The sequence below is a fragment of the Lampetra planeri genome, chromosome 61, assembly GCF_965212315.1.
Source record: "Lampetra planeri chromosome 61, kcLamPlan1.2.h2, whole genome shotgun sequence".
NCBI lineage: Eukaryota > Metazoa > Chordata > Hyperoartia > Petromyzontiformes > Petromyzontidae > Lampetra > Lampetra planeri.
In genome coordinates, this window is record NC_136167.1 from 3,969,264 (window position 1) to 3,982,724 (window position 13,461).

Consider the following 13,461-nt stretch of genomic DNA (forward strand, 5'->3'; position numbering starts at 1 on the left):
CTAACGACCACACACCCCATGTGCGAGTCGCAACGGGATGCGGTTTTACAAGATGAGTCCGCACGCGACCTATGCTAGATGGATGGGACAAAAACGGCCGTGTGTCTGATGCATCCGGATTCGGCTGTGGATTGCGGGAGATGTTGTTGAAGCCGGAGGATGGATGCAGAGAGAATCCTCCGGTCCCGCAACGGCAGTCGACGGCGATGTGGCCCGTGCAGCCGCACCTGTAGCAGGTATGGTAAGGATGCCCAGGCGGCTGGCTCAGCCTGGGGCGCCATTCCCGTGCTGATGGGCGCAGGCCAGCGCTCCTTCCCTCCGTTCACGGGACGAAGGAGGCACACGCCTGCTCGTCCACGTCCGGCTTCGTTGCACCGGCCGCCACCGCCAGCCAGTCTTTAAGGTTGAGGACAGCACTGCGATATGCCAGCGGCGTCTCGCTCTCACCCCATTTCCGCAGCCTGAATCGTCTCCAAACATTAGACGGGGGATCAAAAATAGTGGCCATTTCGGTGTAGACGTGCGCGAGGGTCGCTCTATCCAACTCGGGGATGGTGAAAAAGGCGGCTAACGAGTTGTCGTCGAGGGCCGTGGGAAGAGCTTGAAGTGCCTCCTGGGATGTCCATCCCACTAAGATGTAGGCGGCCTCGAATCGACGACGAAAAGCCGTCCCATCTCCTCCTGTAGCAGTGAACTGACGCACCGGCGGCAGCTGTTGGAACTTGGGAACGACTTCCACCTTGGAAGCCGGCGGCTGCTGCTGCAGCACGGGCCAATCGCCAGAAATGGCGGATGAGTTGAACATGGCTGCAGTCCCGGAAATGGTGGGAAGGTCCAGCGCTCCAGTCGCCTCAGTCATGACAGCAGTGGGAAGCGCGTCTTGGTGTCCAGTTGAAGTCGCAGAAGTCATCCGCTCTAAAAGATGAGTGGCGGCCGACAGAAACCTCCCCAGGTGACCGGCGATGTCCAGCCAGCTCTGCGGAGGTGGCTGGTTGGACTCACCATGCATTCCTGAGTCGATTGAAGCCCGTCATCGTAGCGGGCGCTCGGAGCTCCGGCAACCGGAGCTGTTGGAGGGACATCTTGCTCGGCGTCATCGTTGGATGCAACAGGTGGGTTTTTAAGTTTCATTGCCGACTTGGGACTTGACGGCGAGGGTTCGTTGGCAATTCTTACACCAAATGTAGGGTCTTCAAAACTTAATCACACCGACACGTTGTAACAAGTCACCTGCTTACACTTTATTCACCTATTCTTGCACCAGTTGTAGGCACTCCTATAACTATCTATACGGTCACTTGTTTAACTTCTCCCCACTCTTATCTACCTTGCACCTCACTTATCCTGCACTCAGTAGCTCTGCTCTCAGCGACTCCGCACACAGCATCTCCGCACAAAGCGTCTCCGCACACAGCGAATCTACATCTCCACCGCTGCCCCAACCTACGCTCTCCTCAGACCCGCTCACCTGTCTGTCCTGGGCGGGAGGATCAGCAAACACCCGCCCGGCAACGGCGTGAGGGTTGAGGTCCCGTTGACAGCTGGAGTGGCAGCGGCGAGATGTCTTCACTCTTGGTCCACGGCAACAACTCCCTGCTGCGCTCACGCACACGCCCTTATATCCCCCTGCTAATTTCCCGAGTCCTCTCGTGCGTCTCTTTAAGCTCTCACCAGGCTGGCGCCTGTTGGCCCATCAATCAACCTTTACCTCCCGTCTCCCTGGTAACACATCTGGTCTCAATGTGCACAACCAGTTAAACCCGTTTGCACCTGCTTTGTCCCTTACTACTGCCAGTTTGTCCGTGCAAACCTCACATGCACCTGTTTGCCCTCAGTTGCCCTTGGTTAACTGTGCGCACCGCGTATTTCACTGCTCTACACTATTATTTACTATGTGCTGCACGCTTTACACTGCACTATAAACCATAACTACACTGCGCATGGCGAGTGTGCATAGCCAGCAGGTGGGGTGTACAATAGGCTTCCAGACCCCTGCTGTTACCATCGTATAAAATGTAAAGTTATGTCAGGCTAAGACCATTAAAATGAAACTCAAATGGATTCAAACTAAAACAAGTGCAGCAGGTAGCCCTGACATTAAATATTTTTTATATTAATATGAAATTGCTTAACTTTTTTGTATTAAAGTGCATTTAAAAAGCAATTACAAAAACATCACGGCCACACCTGGCAGTCATTTTAATAGCAATGTCCAACAGTTAAAATGTATATGTAATCATTTCATACATATCAAAATATGCCCCTAAATAATGCATTCCATATCGACTAATTTTCTTCTGCAATTAATTACATCATAAGTACAGAAAGCTCATCTCCAATTGGATGACATCTACACCTGTATGTGAATGCTATGGAACATCGGTCTCAAACTCTCGGTTACACATCTTCTCTGGACGCAATTTCACACATGCTGGCTGTGGCAGTTAGAGTGATAGCTTTGGGGGCAGGGTGTCTTTTGATTGAGCGAGGGACGCGCGGGGGTGGCTTTGTGCGAAAGTGGTTGCAGCAGAGGTGGGACAAAGTCATTGTTATGCAAGTCCAAGTCGAGTCGCAAGTCATCAAATTCATGACTCGAGTCTGACTCGAGTCCAAGTCACATGACTCGAGTCCACATCTCATAGGTGGGACAAAGTCATTGTTATGCAAGTCCAAGTCGAGTCGCAAGTCATCAAATTCATGACTCGAGTCTGACTCGAGTCCAAGTCACATGACTCGAGTCCACATCTCATAGGTGGGACAAAGTCATTGTTATGCAAGTCCAAGTCGAGTCGCAAGTCATCAAATTCATGACTCGAGTCTGACTCGAGTCCAAGTCACATGACTCGAGTCCACACCTCTGGGTTGCAGGTGTGCGGGGGATTAGATCAGCTCGGGAGCACGAGGGTTTGGACTCATGGGCATGCCGTGCTAATCAATATGGAAAAAAAAAACAAGGGTGCGACTCAATAAAGGGTACGCTGCGGAGACTGTAGGGGTGGGGATTCCATTCCGCTCATCCTGCTCGATGCGGCTGCCGTGCTGGAGACGTGAGACTGTGCCGACCACGGGGAAACTCCTCCTCCCCAGCCGTGCTGGTGAGTCAGCACCGCAACCATCGCCTTGGAGTCCAGCCTGGGGGTGATAACCACTTGCTGGCTGGTGGGCGCGATCGACTGGGGTTCTGCGGTGGACGGTTGGTCAATTTACTAGTGGGTCGTCCTCTGCTACAATTGTTTTTGGGGCCAGGGGTGGGGAATCACGGGGAACCACCTGCTGCTGCCGTGAAGGGAACGCTTAGTGAGGACCGCGGGGCGTCGACAGCTGGGACATATGTGGGGAGGAAGGGAGGTGATCCTCTGAGGTGGTACTTGGAACGGTTTGTTTGGTCCATTCCAGAGACGGGTGATACATTGTGCGTGCCTTTGGGGATTGCTTGTGGTGGAGGAAATCTGTGAAGCCGTGGTCAGCGGGTTGTTGTGCTGCTGCGAAGACCATTTGGGTTGGTATAATTGCTCGTGATGTGTGCACTCCTCCGGAGAAGTTGCAGGCCTGTTACCATTTGACAATTTATAACTTATAAAATGTTAATTCTAAGTAAACACTATAAATCTGGAATATACGGCCGCAGTGGTCTTTGTTATATTCCGCACACGGGCATTTGGGGCGTCGCGTGAAACAGGGGCCCCACTATAATCTAAACCACAGCGATGCTAGCTAGGGTTTCGGGTATAGACCGAAACCCTCTAAAGCATGTCCCAAAAAGATGCACCGTTGTACTGGCCCCTCCTCAGCTATGTTCGAAAAGTTCACGCACACCTCCACAAACTCCTGGGGATCAGAATTATCCTGCTTCACGCTGCCTCCATCGACTTGTAGGTCGGTTCCTGGAGTCGAATTTTGATCTTAAAATTTCACCGTCACTCCTGGCCATGTTGCCAAGACATAATTTTTACTGGTTCTTGTTTCATAAGAGATGGGCTCATTGCAGCACTTTCAATTTCAAAAAAATGTATTTCACCTTCTCCACTGTGTACACTCTGTAAGTGTGTGTGTTGCGCAGCACGCTAACCGCTCCAGGACCGCTCCCCCAAAAACTCCACCCACACCTCCACATCCACAAACTCCTGGGAGTCGCCTCGCTCTCCCTCAAAATCCTCCTGCTTCTCCTGCTTCACGCTGTCTTTATCCACCTGGAGGCCGGGTTCTGGAGTAAAATATTCATCTTCACATTCCACCTTCACTACTGGTGATGTTGCCAAGCTGGGGTTGTCTTCTAGTTCTTGTTTCACGCGAGATGGGATCACTGCAGCACTTTGACTTGTACTTCTCGATTCCACCTCCGTCTCCATGTGGGTCTTCTCATGCTTCTTTCGGGCTTCTAACCGTGCAAACCCCTTCCCACACACAGTGCACTTGAAGGGCTTCTCACCTGTGTGTGTTCTCTGATGAAAAGGAAGATTTCTTGAATTAGCATATGCCTTCTTGCACACAGTGCACTTGAAGGGCTTCTCACCCGTGTGTGTTCTCCGATGGATATGAAGAGCATGTGAACGAGAAAATGCCTTCTCACACACACTGCACTTGAAGGGCTTCTCACCCGTGTGTGTTCTATAATGTTTCTTAAGAGTTCCTGACTCTGCAAACGTCTTCCCACACAGAGTGCACTTGAAGGGCTTCTCGCCCGTGTGTGTTCTCTGGTGCTGCTTCAAATGTCCACGGCGATCCGTGCTGTATTGACACTTGTCGCATTGGTGCCTTTTAGCACTGGGCTGTGTCGAGGGTCTTTTCTCCATGCGATCGATTCTGCAGATACACGTTACACATAATATACACATATTACAGAGACAAGGATCCTCTACTCCCCTGTATAGCCATAAAATACTGTTGGAGCAATTGCTATTAGCGAGGACCTATGAAGTCCTGCACGGGGCACGAGAGAGTGGGTGGTCAGCATCACGCCCGGGTGCCCTTTGTCATGTAAGTGGCTGTGCTTGCACAACACCAAGTACTTATTGTACGTTGAGTCGACCGAGGAAAGGCCCAGGAATGGTTCAGATGTTGGCCGTGATCTGGAATTGAACTCGGGTGTCTGGGTTTGTAGTGAAGCACACTAACCACTGCACTACTGCTCCCCACATTACACACAGAGTACACTCACACACAATATACGTACTCATTACATGCTCGAACAAAGTACACCGACATAAAATATCCTTCAAATCAATATAAAATATCCTGTTCGTGCAGGTGATCATAGCCAGCACCTACTCATGCTGGCATGGCAAGAAGGGATGTAGCGTGGCCAGTACCACACCCGGCTGTCATCGTCTCTCCAACGATGATGTATACGAACTGCAAGAGGTAATCATTTAAGGCTCAATCTACCTACGTGAGGTGCAGGACCGGTTCATATATTCACTGCCAGCGATGTTGGCTATGAGTGGGAATAAAACTCTGTCCACGGAGTTGGTCGCAAAATGCGTTTAACACTGAGCCACCGCTCCCCACATTCGCCTCTCACATGCTCGTGACAAAATGATACACATACAGTCGAGACGGCCAGAGACAACGGCGATCGGGCGTGGTTCTGGCCACCCACCTCCTGGTGTATCATGCCAACCTTCATAGGTGGTCGCTAGCAGCACTTGCCCCAACAGTATGTTAAAGCTATAGGGTGCATCTTTGTCTCTATCCTGTGTGAGACAGTGGAGTTTGTATGTTCTTTCCCTGTGTTGCGTGGGATTCTTCCAGGTTTTCTGGTGTCTTCTTGAAGCTAACCCTACAAACAACGTAGCTGGTTTTGCCCAAAAGTTCCCACTGCTGAAATAATAACCGGGACATTACTCAATTGGGATTACCGACATTCGGTAAAACATCCCCCTACTGGGGCAAACTTGGCAGGAACCTCTTGGGAAAAAAGTCTTGAGATTCGGCGAGAAACTGCTCGGTGAGGTAAAGCAGTAAGCCAGGCCGAGACAAATTACAAGCAAAGCCAATCAGCGGGCAAGCTAGGGGCCATCCATTTAGTAGGTACGCAAAAATATGTCAACTTGATCCCTCCCCCCCTCCCTGTACGCACGCGTACTTTTTACACCCCCCCCCCCAACTGCGTACGTACGCTTGACGCACCCCCCGAATCCTATAGAACGGCCTATATTTAATCCATGCATAAACGATCAAGGATTAATAATAATATTAACGTGTTCTTGTTTACTAGCTTGCGACCGAGCTTCACACAGCTTTTTACAGTTATACTTGACCGTGTTATCCATCCTGACTGGTTATTCAAAAACACGTGCGTCGACTGAACATCTGTAACAGTCGCTCGATGTATAGAGCAGTGTCAGTACTCAGGTCCGGGCAGCAGCAGCACGAACAGAGAGAGCACCGCGGCAGCTAACACCTTGAGCCAGCGGCAGTCTGCGGTGAGGCCAGATTGGAGGATGGGGCAGGCCGCCAGACTATGTCAGGACTCACTGCTGAGCTGCGTGATAGCTGCAGTCAGGGGCACGGTGGCACACGAGTGACACCTCTCCCACAGTCCCACCTCTCCCGGCAGTACTTGTCTGACAGCTGAAGAAACTGAACTGTCTCATTTGAAGGCCAATGTCGACAAATTATTGAGGCTTCACCCTCCCCCCCTCCGTTTCCTATGCGTACGTTGTGATTAGACCCCCCCCCCATACGCAAGCAAACGCATTTGGGTTAACACCCCTCCCCCATATACGTACTAAATGGATGGCCCTTAGCAGGCGAGCCCTGCATGGGGTCGGCCCCACATTGTGATGCTTTAATACTACAACCTGGACATCGATTCACAGTTACTAAATTGCTATTCAGACACAAGAAAGAATAAGCGAGGCTTTCCTGGGTAAATTAACGTAACAACAACAATGCGAACTTTTACCTCGCGGATCAAATTAAGCGGCGAACACAGCCACGAGTCGACTCCCTGCTCCACTTCCTGGTTCCGGGATCTCGTGACGTCACACGGAGGCGCGTGGGGGAGGGGGGAGTTCCCGGGTGACGTCGTAGTGGGGGAAGCTCTCCTCGCCCCGCCCCTCGCTCCGCCTCCTCGCCCCGCTTCCTCGCCCTTCCCCTCACCCCCCCTCACCCCCCCCCTCATCCTCCACTGAGCGCGGCTCGCGCTGATGACGTCACGCAACCCGAGAACCAGGAAGTGAAATCGAGAAGTCTCTATGGAGCTCGGCTGTTGCCGTGTGACCCGATAATGTTCACATCGTGGTGGTGATGGAGATGGTTGTTGTTGTTGTCGTCTGCCTAGATACAGCCTCGCTTCTTATCTCTCTCGCAGGGATAGCAATTGAGTAGCAGCAAGTATGAAATCGATGTTCAGGTTGGAACATTTCAACTTGGGGCCTAGCTACGCGAGGCTTGCCTCCTGCTCTCGCCTGATTACACTGGTCCATAATGTTTTAGACGTCTTCCTCAGAGATGAGATGCGTTGTTTAATATTGAGTATTGTGCTGAATTCAAATATGACAATTAAAACAACTGATTGGCTACTGTTCACAATATATTAAAGTTACATTTTACGTCTATGTATATTGTGTAGATAGTTTAACTCACATGGTAAACCTCGGTCTTTTCATGTGTTTATGGTTGCTTTACAGTTTACATGAACAGGACCCTGCGGGGTGGGCTGGTAGGAATAATACTTAGTACCGGTACAGGGATATCGACCGGGTATAGAGGAGTTAAAGAAAAAATTACTGTATTCTAGTGTAACGTTAATTAAAAGTGTTTGTTTTGACAAGAAACGCTGTGAGATTTAAAGACCCCCCACCACCCCCCACCACCACCACCCAACCCCACCACCCCCCACCACCACCTTCTGCACTAGGCCTCGCGAAGCCTGCCGCACTAGGCCTCGCGAAGCCTGCCGCACTAGGCCTCGCGCCGTGCTTTTCGTGCACAAATAAGGCGATTAAATGTATCTCGTCTCTGTGTTAATAAATGTTTTATGTCTCTGTGTTAAAAAACGTGCTGCGTTTCAGTAAAGTATTTTTTTTAAAATAAACGTGCTTCGTTTCATCTCTGTGTTAATAAGCCTGCCGCACTAGGCCTCGCGCCGTGCTTTTCGTGCACAAATAAGGCGATGAAATGTATCTCGTCTGTGTTAATAAATGTTTCTTGTCTATGTGTTAAAAAAAACGTGCTGCGTTTCAGTAAAGTAAATTTTTTTTAAATAAGCGTGCTGCGTTTCATCTCTGTGTTAATAAGCCTGCCGCACTAGGCCTCGCGAAGCCTGCCGCACTAGGCCTCGCACCGTGCTTTTCGTGCGCAAATAAAGCGATTAAATGTATCTCGTCTCTGTGTTAATAAATGTTTTTTGTCTCTGTGTTAAAAAAACGTGCTGCGTTTCAGTAAAGTAATTTTTTTCAAAAACGTGCTGCGTTTCAGTAAAGTAATTTTGAAGCGAAGTTTAAAGTTTTGCCGTGATGCGCCGGAAGCGACGGCCATCTTGTTTAATTCACATCGCAGGGAGAGCGGGCGGCCATATTGTCGGACAGGGTCATGCCAAGTGTTTGCAGTAGGGGGCGATGTTGATACACGGACGGAAGGACGGACGGATGGACACATTAATCTATTGGTGGTCTGGTCCACTTCGTTCCTACCAGTAACAGGACCCTGCGGGGTGGGCTGGTAGGAATAATACTTAGTACCGGTACAGGGATATCGACCGGGTATAGAGGAGTTAAAGAAAAAATTACTGTATTCTAGTGTAACGTTAATTAAAAGTGTTTTTTTGACAAGAAACGCTGTGAGATTTAAAGACCCCCCAACACCACCCTCAACACCACCACTCCCACCACCCCCCACCACCACCACCCCCCACCACCACCACCCCCCACCACCACCTTCTGCACTAAGCCTCGCGAAGCCTGCCGCACTAGGCCTCGCGAAGCCTGCCGCACTAGGCCTCGCGCCGTGCTTTTCGTGCACAAATAAGGCGATTAAATGTATCTCGTCTCTGTGTTAATGAATGTTTCTTGTCTCTGTGTTAAAAAAAACGTGCTGCGTTTCAGTAAAGTATTTTTTCTTTAAATAAACGTGCTGCGTTTCATCTCTGTGTTAATAAGCCTGCCGCACTAGGCCTCGTGAAGCCTGCCGCACTAGGCCTCGCGCCATGCTTTTCGTGCACAAATAAGGCGATTAAATGTATCTCGTCTCTGTGTTAATAAATGTTTCTTGTTTCTGTGTTAAAAAACGTGCTGCGTTTCAGTAAAGTAATTTTTTAAATAAACGTGCTGCGTTTCAGTAAAGTAATTTTGAAGCGAAGTTTAAAGTTTTGCCGTGATGTGCCGGAAGCGACGGCCATCTTGTTTAATTCACAGATCGCAGGGGGAGCGGGCGGCCATCTTGTCGGACAGGGTCATGCCAAGTGTTTGCAGTAGGGGGCGATGTTGATACACGGACGGACGGACGGACGCGGACGGACGGATGGACAAACGCGGACGGACGGACGGACGGACACATTAATCTATTGGTGGTCTGGTCCACTTCGTTCCTACCAGTATAACATGTCACCTGTCCTGTTCATGTAACACTTAAAAAAGCAGCAAAAGGGTTTTATAAATAACATTTATTATGAAACAAGGCAAAACACTTGTGTTTATATAAGTACATAGTTTAGTTCTTATTCAGTGTCTACTCAGCGCTTCTTGGCTTGTCTCTTGTATTCATTAAATGGAGCATCTCGTGTCACTGTCCAGCAATAGTCTGCAAGCATCGATGGCCTCCATTGTCCCTGATAGCGTTTCTCTATTGTTGCAATGTCCTGGTGAAACCGATCGCCATGCTCGTCGCTCACTACTCCGCAGTTCGGTGGGAGTGCAAAAAATGTATCTTTTAGTGACATGTTGCAACCAAGTCTTTCGTATAGTATTGCGTCATCCGTGATATGTATGACGTAATACCAGGTTCAGATTGCATCATTCATCGTTTTGCTCAAAAAGCCAGTATATTTTATATTTATATTATTTTATTATTTCCCTTCGACGTGACTTTACCGAAAGAACCAAGAATATGAATCCCTGCAGTCACGAAAGCTTTAAATCAAAAGCCAGTACTGTCCAAACCCAGTCATATATTTATTCATAGATCCAGTCAAAGATGTATTTTAGTCATTTCTGGCTTAAATGTAGGTCCCTTCCCTTAATAACTCACTTATCCTCCACCATTCCCAAGTCAAGGGTTGTATATACTGACCCAGTAGCATATCTTAAAAACTGGAGCCAATCAACAAGTTTAAGCATCATTTTCATTCTCACTGGCCCAGAATTAGTAAAGTTGGACTATTTATTTTGGAAGCATTTTGGCCCTAGACCAGTGTTATACAGTGGTACCTCGTCGATCGAACTTTATTCGTTCCAAAACCGTATTCGAACACCGATTTGCTCGAACACCGAATCAATTTTCCCCATAAGAATGAATGGAAATAGCATTAATCAGTTCCCCACCCAAGGATGCTCCTATTATGGGCCATTTTTACACAAAGTTTACAATATTAAAATTCAGTACAGTACATAAAAGCATACAAAAAACAGTTATAATTAATATAATAAATGAACATTGAATTTCACTTTACCTGTAGTAAGGAGAGCGGATGGCTTGAGTGGAAGGTGGTGAGGAGGGGAGGAGGAGGTGTTAGTGTTGCTTGGAAGGGGAGCCCCCCTCCATAAAACGGGTAACTGCCCTTCTGGGGTTCTTTTCTTTGCCTTTTTTCTAGCACGAACTGTGATTCACTTGAGGGCCTTTTTACTAAAAACTGATCAAGACAGGATTGTTTCTGCCTCCGTTTTAAGATGTTTCTGAAATGACTCAATGCATTATCATTATGAAAATCGCCTGCTCTGCTGACTACTGCCTTATCTGGATGATATTTTCTACAAAATTGTGTAACTCAGCCCATTTTGCCATCATTTCCTTCATCAGTGAACTTGGGGCAGGATCCCTTCCCTCCTCTGAAGACATGTCATCTTTTGCTATCTGTTGCTGCTCATCGTGAAGGTGTTGGAGTTCCTGTCGTCAGTGCCATTGTGTATGGATAAACACAATAAAAACACTAAAATAAATGCATTTGATCCGAAGTTGCTTGCAAATTGCGAGGAATCATTAATTAACAGACTCACACAGAGACCCATGGACTCAGACCAGACCCTTGGACTCTCCACACAGATACTTCATAGACAATCATATGCTAGTCGCAGATTTTTAGGATTGTGCAACGGACATAAACAAGAGGTCGGACAAAGAGCAGATCTACGTGGACAGTCACTTTGTCAATGATAATGGCCCTATAGTGAAAATGTCTTCTCACGTACAAAGACCTTTGCCCCGTCATGATATAGAGGAGGTCACAGAGCGTCCACTGCGAATCACAATGCCGCAGAGTTACATGTGGATGGGTTTTTTTTACTTATTATGGGAGAAAAGCAGATAATGTGAAGGAAACCCATGGAGAACGGGGAGATCAAACAAACTCCACTTAATCACTGCAGAACACAGATCATACAAACAGCACTCACTATAGAACAAGGGGAGATCATACAAACTGCTCTCTGCGGAACAGCAGAACATACAAACTCCACTCACACTGTAGAACAGGGGGGAGGTCATACAACGTCCACTCTGTAGAACAGGCGGAGATCATACAACCTCCATGCAGAACGGCACCCGATTCAGGAATGGAAACCGTGATTGAGCCGGGGTGGTGAGATGTTACGTTTTTTTTTGCCTGGTATGCAAGAGTTTGTGGGTTGGATTCCGGACCCTGGCAATATCCGTTGTATATTTTGTGTGTATGTTCACCTTGGCTCTGCAGATTGTGAGTGAGTGATTGAGTGTGTTAGTCTGTGAGTTTGTTAGTGTGGCAATGTTGCGGACCACAGATGCAATTTTTAGGCGCGGAGCTTAATGTCAGATCACGTCGCATGGGCCAGTGAGTTAAATGTCCAGCTGAAGATATGTATCTTTAGATGTTTTATGAACGATGCAAATAATGTATCGTTACGGATGTGGAAAGATGACATTCTAAATGACGGGCAGTGATGGAGAAACGACGAGAAGAAATTACAGTCCTTGTCCTGGGAGTTTCAAGGAGGTTCTGCGACGCACTGCGAAGTTGTTTACGATTTATTTAAGTGTAAGGCATCAGCAGAGGAATAGTGGGTAGCTGTGTGTTATGGTGGGGTTTGCAGAGGCAAGCGATATTGAAGGTAATTTTGCTATAAATGGGCAGTTAATGAAGGGCACGAAGGATGAACAGGGTGAGGGTTGCAGGGGCCGTAGACAACTCGGGCAGTGTGATTTTGGAGGCGTTGCAGCTTATTCTGGTCGAGTAATATAAGCTGCAATAATTACAACTAGCTTCATCAGGCAACAGCCAGATTTGTGGAGAAGTCCTCCTGGCGAAGCGTAATACTCAGATTGCAAATGTGGCTTGGCTCTCTAACACCGTTGTGCTGTACTAGTGACGAATTGGCGTGTTCTGTCTACGTGACAGGCCTTGCTGATTGTGTCGGGTGGTGGTGGGTTTAACGACATATTTACGCTATCTAATCCAAAAAGCCTATATTATGGATATTGGCGCGACAGCCTACGTGTTAAAAAGTCTTAAGGACTCCAAAGCACAGAACAACCCAGAGCTCTGGCCTATTAATGGTATCATAGGCCTTGACCAATGTTTTGGAACAACCTTGTTTCCTCCATTATACGTCTTCCTTCAACATATATTCTGAAGTGGGAGATTAGTGCAGGATACAGCCACATTTGACAATTCGATTTGTAAATTTAGTGTTGTGCAGCAGTCAAAGCGTAGTGCTGTAATAGCTATTATGTGCAGCGCGCTTTTGCAGGTATCCTCGACGCCATGGAAAGCGAGTCAACTGACGGTGACACAATGTTGGAAGAATGACAATATTGCAAACTGCTTCATAAACATTAAGGAGTTCGTTGATGAGGTGAAACAGTCATCCCTCAATGCCTGCTGGGGGAAATTTTGGGAAGAGGTAGTCAATGGCTTCCAAGGATTCCCCTGAGTCGATGCCATCTTTCATTCATCAGTGGGTCGTCTCCACAACCATCGCCTTGGAGTCCAGCCTGGGGGTGATAACCACTTGCTGGCCGGTGGGCGCGATTGACTGGGGTTTTGCAGTGGATGGTTGGTCCATTCACCAGTGGGTCGTCTCCGCTACAATTGTTTTTGGAGCCAGGGGTGGGGAATCACGGGGAACCACCTGCTGCTGCCGTGAAGGGAACGCTTAGTGAGGACTGCGGGGTGTCGACAGCTGGGACATGTGGGGAGGAAGGGAGGTGATCCTTTGAGGTGGTACTTGGAACGTTTTGTTTGGTCTGTTCCAGAGCCGGGTGATACTTTGTGCGTGCCTTTGGGGATTGCTCGTGGTGGAGGAAATCTGTGAAGCCGTGGTCGTCGGG

The 13,461-nt window shown here is 48.4% G+C and overlaps 1 long non-coding RNA gene across 1 annotated transcript; it reads right to left on the reverse strand.

Annotated features, from left to right (window-relative positions):
* Positions 1 to 3,946: 3,946 nt before the first annotated feature.
* Positions 3,947 to 6,994, reverse strand: LOC144736584 (uncharacterized). The gene is made up of 2 exons (XR_013588776.1): positions 6,908 to 6,994; positions 3,947 to 4,803 (listed from the first exon to the last, which is right to left on the reverse strand). It is a non-coding gene; the product is annotated as an uncharacterized LOC144736584 (long non-coding RNA).
* Between the last annotated feature and the right edge of the window lie 6,467 nt (positions 6,995 to 13,461).